Source organism: Canis aureus, chromosome 34 (assembly GCF_053574225.1).
Source record: "Canis aureus isolate CA01 chromosome 34, VMU_Caureus_v.1.0, whole genome shotgun sequence".
Lineage (NCBI taxonomy): Eukaryota > Metazoa > Chordata > Mammalia > Carnivora > Canidae > Canis > Canis aureus.
Genome location: NC_135644.1, coordinates 9,495,021 through 9,506,493, shown reverse-complemented (window position 1 = coordinate 9,506,493; position 11,473 = coordinate 9,495,021). Strand labels below are relative to the sequence as shown.

The following is an 11,473-nucleotide window of genomic DNA, read 5'->3' as shown; positions in this document are numbered from 1 at the left end:
GCACAATACAACTAGTGTCTCTGGGTAAATTTGTGTTTATGTGTGGACAACAGCATAAAATGGCACCAAAAGAAGAGAATGTGAGATTCTTACTTCTCCTAACAACCTTCTCTTGATGATTCAAGTATTCTGGAAGATGATATGTTTTCTCTACCATGATCCTTATTTCCGTCTGAGTCCTTGCTAGCAGAGTCCTTTTTTTTTTTTTTTTTTAATATTTTATTTATTTATTTCTGAGAATACACAGAGAGGAGAGAGAGAAGCAGAGACACAGGCAGAGCAAGAAGCAGGCTCCATGCAGGGAGTCCGATGTGGGATTCAATCCCGGGACTCCAGGATCACGCCCTGGGTCGAAGGCGGCACTAAACCGCTTGAGCCACCCGGGCTGCCCATAGCAGAGTCCTTAACATCCTTACTTATACTAACAGTCTGTTCAAGGAAATCTAGGTTTTTTTCTATGATGTTCCTCAAAAAGTTTTCACCCTCTTTTCAATACCCAAGAAAATTTATACTTTTTTTACAATTTTTTTAAAATTTATTTATGATAGTCACAGAGAGAGGGAGAGAGGCAGAGACACAGGCAGAGGGAGAAGCAGGCTCGCTCCATGCACCGGGAGCCCGATGTGGGATTCGATCCCGGGTCTCCAGGATCGCGCCCTGGGCCAAAGGCAGGTGCCAAACCGCTGCGCCACCCAGGGATCCCGAAAATTTATACTTTTTAAAAACGTCCGTTATAATTACGTGAATGGAATTCTCAGAAGGAGGGGGAGATATACTAGTGAGGCCAGTCTGCCATCTTCTATTGGCAAGGTCAACCCACTTTGCAAGGGAAAGTGTTAGGTCAAGAACAGCTTAACATATTTCTGAGAGAATTTTCTATAGTAACCAGCTAAACAGAATCCATTAGCCCATTTGGTCTTCTAGGAATTGGTCTCCCTAGAGTCTCTACTCTGGTCCTGGTATCCTCCCCTCTGAAGGATTCAGGGTTTCGTTTTGTAAATGGCAGATTTACAAAGGTAACGCATTCCTGGCCAGAATGGAAGCACCTTGTACTTCCTCAGAGCAGTATGGTGAGAAAAAGCAGCAGATGAAGACAGGACTTGGGACTGAACTTCTGGCTCTATTCTGTATTAACTGCTTCACTCGAATTATGTCCATTAGCTTCTTTAGGTTTCACTTTCCTCATATGTTAAAACTCAGACCATTAGACATTATAGGATCCCAAATGAAGTATGTTCTTCTTTCACAGTTAGGGTCAAACTAAACTGTGTCTGTAAAAGCACCTTGTAAGAGCAGTAAGTATTCAATAGATGTCTGCTTTCTGAAAAAAATGTGCATAAGGATACCGCATGCCTGTCAGGACTCTAATGCTGAATTTCTTTTCCAAGCGCTCAGTCTGTTAGAAGTCTTTGCTCTCGTTTTAGACCCTGGCTACAAAAGTCAGCTGTTGGGCTGCCAGATCGGTTGGTACATGAGAGCGCCTGGCTCTCTCTGGTCACGTTGCCATCTAGCATCTGCTTGCTAGGTGAGGCAATGCGCCTTGAGTGATTTATTTAATATTTTTATGGCTGCAGCTCAGATAATTAAATATAAGAGTTGTGATGGCTGGGCATCCAGAGAGTGCCTCCTTGAATTCTCTTAGGAAACATTTCGAGTAGTACAGAAGATTCCGTTTGGCAATAGCATAATAAGAATGCTTTATGTTTATCTCATGCCTCACTTCCCATGAGCTCAAGCAATGCTGACCTTCCAAATGCACATTAAATTGCAGAAATTTCGGAGAGGCACTTGCAGTGCAAAAAAATAATATTTAAAAGAGGCCTTGATTCATTTCCTGGTGGAAAAATGCAATTTTCCCTCTCTCTCTCTCTTCCACGTTCCATCTCTCCCTCTCTCTCTTCTTTTCTTGAAGAGATTCAAAGAAGAGAGAGCCATGAAAAAGGGTAAATTGGCTTTTAAAATATGCTGTCTAGGGGCACGTGGGTGGCTCGGTTGGTTAAGTATCTGCCTTCAGCTCAGGTTATAATTCCAGAATCCTGGGATCAAGCCCTGGGTTCTTGGGCCCTGCTCAGGGGGGTCTGCTCCTCCCTCTGCCCCTCCCCCCACTCCTTCTCTCTCTCTCTCTCTCTCTCTCTCTCTCTCTCTCATCTTTAGAAAAATATTTAAAATATGCTTTCTAGTGGCCCTAGGAAGCAACATAAGACAACATTCCAAGTCTTGTATGGACTTCAGTTAAGTCATTTTTAGTTTCATGATTCCCAAGCAGAAACACTTTTAAAAAGAGTTATTTATGCTGGTCAGCTGGATAAGAAGTAGATATTATCTTAAATTCTACTTTCAAAAGTCTTATTAGGAAATATGTATACCAGATTCCAGCATTTTAATATGGATTCATGATGGCAGTTTTGAACTCACAAAATGCACATGAACAGGAATACATTAAGTGCTACTGTATAAAAAACAGGTGTTTTTTGTTTTTTTGTTTTTTTTAGAGTTGCATGAAATGAGACAAAATCCATTTTATTTACAAGAAAATGTACATAGAGCTGGTTGCTTTATCAAGTCAAACTCATTTTGGAAGTGGAAAATTCTAAAATCAAACATCCTGGCATATCACGTATTCAGGAAGAGCTCTAAGACGTAGCCAAGGGTGTGGGATGCCTTTACCTGACACACGCCATGCCCGGTGCCCGCAGTGACATGAGCCTGAATCTGCTCTGTTCATAAGGCCTGTCCCCTGCTCAGCACTTCCCTCTACACAGCACATGATTAGCTGATGCTTCTTAGGGGTAACTCTTAGGAAATGTAGGATCTGGAAAGTCTTCTAAGTCAAAGAAAGATTACATTTTAATTATAATAGATTTAGCATATTTATTGTATTATAATTTTATGAAACCACATGTATACAATGTACATCAGTTCTTGAAATCCTTATGTACGTGTGCTGACTCTCTTAATGTGAATATTAAAATCACTAGACTGTATTTTCTGCCAATGTTGGATAAAAGAAAATTTCACGTATTTCCTAGTTGAAAAACCCAAAGCCCTGAAAAATTCATGGCTATAAACTGGCCTTTTTATATTAGAATTAAGAGCCAATTCAACCATGATGAGAACTAAACTGCTTTATGATATCTAAAAAGATATCATAGGCCATATACTTCAGATTATGGGCAGGAAGAGAACGGTGCACACTCTGATGAAAGGCTTTATATATTTATAGATGATAATTTAACATGATGTTATAACCCTACTGCACACGTCCCACTGCTTCTGGTTAATTCTGTGGTGCTGCACCCATCATGCATTCCTCTGTTTCTTCATTCATTGGTCCCACAGATGTTTACGAAGCAGTGTGAATGTGCTAGGCACTATGCGGGTACCATGAAGATGAGGGTCCCAAGAAACTGGTCTAATGGGGAAGGAAGCCAGCCAGCCAGTCACCAGACACACGAGACAGCCTGTTGCCGTGGTCACGAAGAGACACATGGAATGCTACAGAGACATCGATGGGGGGTAAAGGTTTTCCAGGCAGAGAGGAGCAGGAAGGAAGCAGAGCAAAGGCAAAGCAAGAGGGACAAGGGGTCTGTGGGTCCTGTGCTTTGGGACAAAGGGTACGTGGGTGAGGAATTGCGTAGGGTGCCAGCAGATGAAGCCAACAGGCAGGGAGCCTCAGAAAAGGTGGCCCTGAGACACCACGGCGGGAAATCTGGAAGGGATCTCACACATGGTGGTATAGGCTGAGGTTTTTAAGCAGGGGGTGCCATGATCCAATATATATATATATTTTTAAAGGAAGACCACTTTGGCAGAAGTTCGGAGGACAGGCCATAGTGGAGGGGCCTAGAAACTACATAAACTGACACTTGCAAATGTTTACATTTCTCTTCCATTTGTATTTGACTAACAGTTCATGGCCAGCTTGGAGGTAAACAGGTTTTACTATCAGCACTCAGATCTAGGTATAATGTATGTGACAAGGGCAATATTTTGAAAATATTAAATCAGTGTGTTTTTGTTCTGCTTGAGCCGCCACGCCTGGGGCTCCCCACCCACTAACTCCGGTAGGCTTCCCTCCTGCAGACAAACTGTGGCTCCCGTTAGAAACAGCAAGCTGTCATCATTCAGCCTGGAGACGGTATAACCCTGAATGGCAGCTTTGTGTGGTGGGGGGGGGGGGGAGTTCTAAATTCCAGAATTCTCCTTCACCTATTGAGAACCAAATCTGGCCAAGTCACATCATCGAGTCAGACCACAAAGCTCTAGTGCAGACAGCACAGGGGAGGCCCTGTAAGGGCCATTCCCATCAGGCAAGAAACACGAGATCTAAAAACTTTCTGTTGTCGGGGCTGGAGATGGGGGCAGGGGAGGAGGAGGAGGGAGAAAGAGAAGAGAAAGAGGGAGGGACGCCTGGGGGGCCCAGTGGTTGAGCGGCTGCCTTGGGCTCAGGGTGTGATCCGGGGGTTCTGGGATCGAGTCCCACATCTGGTTCCCCACACGGAGCCTGCTTCTCCCTCTGCCTGTGTCTCTGCCTCTCCCTCTGTCTCTCGTGAATAAATAAATAAAATCTTAAAAAAAAAAAAAGAGAGAAAGAGAGAATGGAGAGAGACAGAAAGGGGAGAGGGTGGTGAGAAAGGGAAATTGAAAAGGGAGTGTCTTGGCACCCTCCCTGTTTCTGGGGAGTACAAAGCCTGAGGGTCAAGGGGGTGGGGGGCTTGTCTCTTGAATCTCAGAGCCCAAATCAGGAAAATGACAGAATTTTCCTAGAACAAGTTGGCACTGCCCCCAGACAGCTTACTAGGCCAGAGAGAGCAGCGTGGGCAGCAGGGTGGGGGGCAGGCAGCTGGGGGTTCAGGGTGGTCCCGCGGTGGCCTAGCTCTGACCCAGACCGGGTGCTGGTGGGAGCCCAGGGGGAACTGCTGCCAGGGCAGGGGGCTCGGGGAACTCCAGGGGCTGAGGGGGCTTGAGGGGCTGGGGAGCTGGGGGGGGGGCTGGGGGAGGCTGGGGAGCTCGAGGAGCTTGGGGAGCTGGAGGACTCGGGGAGCTCAGGCTGCTGGGGGGCTCAGGGAGCTCGAGGGGCTCGGGGAGCTGGGGGGCTCGGGGAGCTGGGGGGCTCAGGGGAGCTCCGGGAGCTCGGGGAGCTCAGGGGGCTGGGGGGCTCGAGGGGCTCGAGGAGCTGGGGAGCTCGGGAGGCTCGGGAGTCTCGGCGGGCTCGGTGGCCAGAGCGAGATCCCAGGCCTGCTCCAAGTGCCCCCCTAGAGACTGACGCCGCCCCACGAGCCCGGCCCCGAGCAGCCCCCTGGCGGCGACCCCGACCGCCCCACGGACGGTCCCTGAGCAGCCCCCTGGCGGTGACCCTGAGGGCCCCGCGGACGGTCCCCGGGCAGCCCCCTGGCGGTGACCCCGACGGCCCCACATCGGTCCCCGAGCAGCCCCCTGGCGGCGACCCCGACGGCCCCGCGGACGGTCCCTGAGCAGCCCCCTGGCGGTGACCCCGACGGCCCCGCGGACGGTCCCCGGGCAGCCCCCTGGCGGTGACCCCGACGGCCCCACATCGGTCCCCGAGCAGCCCCCTGGCGGCGACCCCGACGGCCCCGCGGACGGTCCCCGGGCAGCCCCCGGCCGGCGCGGCGCCCCCGTAGCAGCCCTGGAGGGGCGGCGCTGCTGTCCGCCAGGTTGCAGGAGGGGATGCGGACAGGGGACAGGCCGGGCCGCTCCCTCCCTCCGCAGTCTCGGGCTTGCGCATGACGTCATTCTCTGCAAAGACGAGGGGGGCCTGGCCCCCACTGTTTGCTCCTCTCCGCCACCAGTGCTCAGTGCCCAGGGCTCAGAGCCTGGAGAAAGGGTCAGAAACCGACCCGGGTGGGGCCCTTTCTATAGAGCACCCGAGGGGAGGGAGCGTTCTCCGCACCCACATTGTACTGCTCGTAGGCTTTTTAGGAGGAGATGATGTTATATTCTAACCAGTCACTCGTAGCTCATCACTGGTTCTTTTTTTAAAAAGGTGGATACGAGGCACGGGCCATCTGGGGGAATTACTAAGTCTTTTTTTTTTTTTTAAGATTTTATTTATTCATGAGACACACACACACACACACACACAGGCAGAGCCACAGGCAGAGGGAGAAGCAGGCTCCATGCACGGAGCCCGATGAGGGACTCGATCCCGGGACTCGATCCAGGACTGGATCCCAAGTCTCCAGGGTCACACCCTGGGCCAAAGGCAGGCGCCAAACCGCTGACCCACCTGGGGATCCCCTAAGTCATTTTTAAAGAACTTTTTTAAAAGACCAGAAAAACCGTCTTAGCGCTTTACCTCCTCTTTTCCAGTTTGTCAATTCTAATGCCCAATCTTCATGGTTTTAATTGTATTTTATTTATTTATTTTTAAAAGTTATTTTTATTTTTTAAAGATGTTATTTATTTACGCATGAGAGACATATACAGAGAGAGGCAGAGACACAGGCAGAGGGAGAAGCAGGCTACACAGAGAGCCCGACATGGGACTCGATCCAGGGTCCCCAGGATCACGCTGGGCTGCAGGCAGCGCTAAACCGCTGCACCACCGGGGCTGCCTGGTTTTAATTGTATTTTAATTGTATTTTCGCTCTTCTCTCAGAGAGCTTGCTAATAATTGCATCAGGTGAGTCTACTTGCCAGAACTACCGTTCCAACGGAAGGCAGAAAAAAAGTCAAAAGCTATTGTGATCATGACATCAGCCTCTCTGCCCGTTGCAGCAGCCCCATGGCATTTTTATGAAGAGGCAATACTCTTGCAGGACTTTTTCCTCCTTTAACGGAGACAGGGAATGATTCTGGCTAGATCCTGTCCAAGGCCTTTGACAGTATCTGAAAAAGAATACACTCCAAAATCAAGAGCCTGTTTGGGACGGGCTGAAAATATCGTTGGGTTCATAATAAAAATGAATCCCTCCATCCTTAACCACAGAAGATTTATACCGCCTCTATGCATCATTGGAATTCTAGGTACATTGAGGTTTGATTAAGTCGAGAATGACTACAAGGGGCAAACACTTAGCTCGATATTGCGAAGGGAAGCTCAGTGTGAGGCTGGCACATCAGGTTTTCTGTTTACCCCTAAGGCTGGTGCGGCAATGACTTCAAAGTTTGATGGTGTCTTTTTTTTTTTTTTTTTTCTCCCCTTTTTCTTCTTTCTTTCTTTCTATTTTTTCTCCCTTCAAAGATGTTGAGCAGCAGGCTAATGGATCCCCAGCAGGGTGCAAAGACAGCAGAAAGCACAGGAATCAGATGTCAATGTGTTCCTTCAAGATACCCTGCTAGGACAGAGCTAACTAACCGGGCTTTAGTCTTCTCTTGGGGCACACGCTCTGATGGTTCGCGGCCCACTCTGGACTTCCTATACGCTTCCTGATTAAAATGCTGTCACAGATAAATCATGACTTCTGCCTGTTAGGACCATTTACTGTTCTCTTTAAAGAAGAGTTTGGAACCATCAGATTAAAAAGATGAGGCAAGTTCTGGAGAATTATATACTCACTTGTAGATATATGTAGCCCAGTGTGTCATAGCTCCCTACCCTGTAACTACTCATGGATCGGGGAGGGTTCACTGCATGTTCCCTCCCTATGCACTGCTTTGTTGACATGTTTTTATCTATTTTCTGACAGTCACTTCCAGTCAGACAGTAGATTACTGAGTTAACTTCCTAATGAATAGATTTTAAGAGGATTGGAGGAATTAGCATGGTTTTCCTTCAACACAGGGGCAGATTGACTGGAGATTGAAGTTGTCTCAGGGATGAGGTTCAATTTTAAATGCAATGGGTATCCAAAATGTAGTTTGTGTGAGTTCCCACCTAGGCACACAAATAAGTAGCCCTTCAGGTGCCTGAAACTAGTGGTAATCTACCACTTGGCTTGGAGGAGGGACAAAACTCAGCAAACTGGGGTGAAAGAGGAAAGTGCTCGATCTGATTTCGTATTTGATAAGCACAACCTTTTCAAAACCATGAAGTGAAACCAATTTAACCTGTGAAAGTCAATGAAGTCAAAAACAATCTACAGAATGGGAGAAGGTATTTGCAAATGTCTTATCAGATAAAGGGGTGGTATCCAGAATCTATAAAGAACTTATCAAACTGCACACCCAAAAAACAAATAATCCAGTCAAGAAATGGGCAGAAGACATGAACAGACATTTCCCCAAGGAAGACATACACATGGCCAACAGACGCATGAAAAGATGCTCCACGTCCCTCAGCGTCAGGAGAATACAAATTGAAACCAGAATGACATGCCACTTCTCACCAGTCAGAATGGCCAAGATGAACAAATCAAGAAACAACAGATACAGTGAGGATGAGGAGGAAGGGGACCCTCTCACACTGTTGGTGGGATTGCTGCAAACTGGGGCAGGGCAGCCACTCTGGAAAACAGTGTGGAGTTTCCTCAAAAAAATTAAAAATAGAACTACCCTACAATGCAGCAATTGCACTACTAGGTATTTATCCAAAGGATACAAACAGAGTAATTGAAAGGACACCTGCACCCCAATGTCTATAGCAGCAATGTGTACAATAGCCAAAGTATGGAAAGAGCCCAGCTGTCCATTGGCAGATGAATGGATAAAGAATTTGTGGGACACACACACACACACACACACACACAATGGAATCAGCCATCAAAAAGGATGAAATCTTGCCATTTGCAATGATGTGGATGGTATTATGTTGGGTGAAATAAGTCAGTCAGAGGAAGACAAATACCATATGATTTTGCTCACATGTGGAATTGAAGAAACAAAATAGATGAACATAGAGGAAGGGAAGGAAAAATAAGATAACAACACAGGGAGACAAACCATGAGACTCTTACCTCTAGGAAACAAAGTGAGGGCTGCTGGTGGAGAGGTGGGTGGGGGGAGGGGGTAACTGATGGGCATTAAGGAGGGCACTAGACGTAATGAGCACTGGGTGTTATATGCAACTGATGAATCACTAAATTCTATCTCTGAAACTAAAAATACACTATATGTTAATTAAATTGAATTTAAATAAAAAATCAAAAGAAAAAAAAATCTGTCCTAAAACCATATTTGTACCTACTGCTCAACTGCATCTCCACCCCTGCTTCCAAATTCAGTCCTCCAGCCCCAGGGCTCCGGTTAGCCTCCACCCTCACTAGGGGGCATCTCTCCACGCTGCTCCCCCTGGCACAGGGATTCCACCTCTCTCCATAAGTATTTGTTTGCCTCAGGCTCTACACGAGGTTTCTTGCCACCCAGACCACTCCACCTTGGGGTCAGAGCCCTGGCCGGGAACATTCTCTGTCTCATACGTACTATCCTGTATCCTTTTGCCCTATGCCCAGACAGCCAGCAAGGCCACCCTGGATTCTTATGCTCTATAATTCAGACCATGTCATTTCAGATCAATCCCTTTTTGGGATGCCTGTCACCTGTGTACTTTCTCATTTGCTTTTTAACCCCTCAGACTCTCTATTATTGCAGTTTCATGTTCAAAACCCCAAACTGGCCTTTCAGCAACAGCCTGAGTTCTTGCAGACATTTTGCCTCAATGACCAATGTCACATCAATGACTTCCCTTGCTTGGTGAGTTATTTTGTCAAGGCTTTGTATCTTTGCACTACTGGTGATTCCTGCCCACTGGCTCATTCCATTTCACTCCTGGAGCACAACAGTTAATGTCAAATTACCCAGTTAAATAATGGACAACCCCTAAGCCCCCAACTGTGTGAGATGGAACAAAATAGGGACTCTCAGAGAAGACAGGTAAAATACTTCAACAAAGTTTCAGTTTGAGGGCTTTTGGAAATATTGGTTTCAAAGATTTTAAAGAATTTACAACTAAAATTTGTAAGTGCTATTTTTCAGTTTAAATTGAAGTGGCTTCCTTTTCAACCTGAAGATTTCAAAGTATTTAATAGGAAGTATCAAATAAGCCCAAATGATTGTGAATCAGTACCAAAACAATGAAATTAGCATGGAAAAGCACATGAGAATCCTTTCCAGCATTTACTGTCACTAATCACACAGGAAGGATGTATGGATTTTGGGTCCATTCCACAGTAGCTTTTTTTTTTTTTTCAATTTAAATTCAATTTGCCAACATATAGTCTAACACCCAGTGCTCACCCCATCAAGTGCCTGTCACCCAGTTATCCCATCCCCCCATGCACGTCCCCTTCTGCAACCCTTTGTTTGTTTCCCAGAGTTAGGAGTCTCTCATGGATTGTCTTCCTTTTTAATTTTTCTCCACTCAGTTTTCCCCTTGCCCCATGGTCCCTTTCACTGTTTCTTATATTCCACATATGAGTGAGACCATATGATAATTATCTTTCTGTGATAATACCCTCAGTTCCATCCACATCAATGTAAATGGTGGGTATTCATCCTTTCTGATGGCTGAGTAATATCCCATTGTATATAGACCACATCTCCTTTATCCATCATCTGTTGAAGGACATCATGGCTCCTTCCACAGTTTGGGTATTGGGGACATTGCTGCTATGAACACTGGGGGGCAGGTGTCCTGTTGTTTCACTACATCTGTATCTTTGGGGTAAATACCCAGTAGTCAATTGCTGGGTCGTAGGGTAGCTTTATTTTTAACTTCTTGAGGTACCTCCACACTGACTTCCAGAGTGGCTGCACCAGCTTGCATTCCCACCAACAGTGCCAGAGGGTTCCGCTCCAAAATAGCTTTGCAAACTAATAGCAAAAATTTATCAGTCCCACAGTTACAAGTCTTCATCCTCCTAAGCTTTACCCACAGTAAAAGGAATTTATTAATGGCAAGAATTCATCCCATTTAGTGCATAACTGTGCATAGGAAACTGAATAAATTATAAATTATTCAATATGAGTAGTCAGGGTGAATTTAGCAAAGCAAGATACATGTGACCCAACAGCTATGGGCTTTATACTTGGGGGCCCAGCATAAGCCAAGATACCAGAGGAACAAGGGTGGGAGGAGCCAGTGGGAAGAAAAGGGAGTTAAGGATCCTCTTATAATAAAGAATACATCACTCTTGATTTTTTTGCCTAATCTTTCATTATTAAACAAAAGCACATTATGTGCCATTTATAACTAAAATGATCTATTTTAGATTATTTTAAAACTTTGTCTCATTTTTATGCTATCATGTATTTAATGCCTAACATAAAACAAATAAATTTATTTTTGGTGTTTATAGTCACTAAAAAGTTACATTTCCATCTTCAAGACAGTAATCTAGGTTTTTTTTTTTTTTTTTTAGCATAATGTGACAGGGCTCAGCAGCTCCTAAAAGTGCTGAAAATGAAGTGGTAGATAGATAAGCCTGAAACTTAATGGTTGTGAGGTCCTTAAAAAACAATACTGTGTTTTTAATGGAGTTACACAGAGTGAGAAACTAAAGTGGTTTTGCTTTCTCTGCGTGTGTTTCTCACTTTGAAGTTAGAAAAGCAGCTCAGTCTGATGGAGCGAGGTAGG

General features: G+C 45.8%; 1 protein-coding gene and 1 long non-coding RNA gene across 8 annotated transcripts in view; one reads left to right on the top strand and one right to left on the bottom strand.

Moving 5' to 3' along the window:
* PDE11A (phosphodiesterase 11A) overlaps nucleotides 1-11,473 on the bottom strand; it is a 406,550-nt gene that overhangs the window by 18,935 nt on the left and 376,142 nt on the right. The window lies entirely within an intron of this gene.
* On the top strand, nucleotides 4,159-7,415 carry LOC144304473 (uncharacterized). The gene is made up of 2 exons (XR_013371377.1): nucleotides 4,159-4,310; nucleotides 7,205-7,415. It is a non-coding gene; the product is annotated as an uncharacterized LOC144304473 (long non-coding RNA).